This window comes from Chrysochloris asiatica, unplaced genomic scaffold, assembly GCF_000296735.1.
Source record: "Chrysochloris asiatica unplaced genomic scaffold, ChrAsi1.0 scaffold00070, whole genome shotgun sequence".
Lineage (NCBI taxonomy): Eukaryota > Metazoa > Chordata > Mammalia > Afrosoricida > Chrysochloridae > Chrysochloris > Chrysochloris asiatica.
Window position 1 is genome coordinate 13461426 of NW_006408588.1, and position 643 is coordinate 13462068.

The window sequence follows — 643 nt, forward strand, 5'->3', positions numbered from 1 at the left end:
ATGGTGCAGTCAAAATATTCCAGGATAAACAGAAGCTAAGAGATTCTTTACAAAACTAATCCAGAGGCTCAAAACATCCTAAAGGAAGTTCTTTAGAATGAAAACCAACAAGAAAAGACAATAACCAGAGATTGACAGATGTGGCAATACCACCTGGAACTCAGTCAACAGATAGCAGAGTTCAGAACAGAACAAAATTACAACAGCAAGTTCAGAAGACCTGTGAGGCCAATCAAAGATCAAAATAACAACAATGTCAAAGAAGGAAAAAATAGAGTAACAGAGAACCATGTGGTGAGGAGGTCAGGTAGATTGCAGGATACAACACACTGTCTTAAAAGCAGGGAAAATTTACTAGAATATAGGGTAAACGCAAAGAAAGTTAATACTTCACAATTTACCATGAAAGTGAAGATCCAAGTAGAAAAAGGAAACATTAAAACTAAGAAGAAACAGACAAGAAATAGCAAACACAAAAAATGAACTCAGTACAAGAAGGCATGCAGAACAGAGGAATGAAGAGCACCACAAAAAATTAACATAATGACAGCAATTAATTTATATCTATTATAATTACACTGAATGTCAATGGATTAAATGCACCAGTGAAGAGACAGAGAGTGGCAAATGGATAAGAAAATGA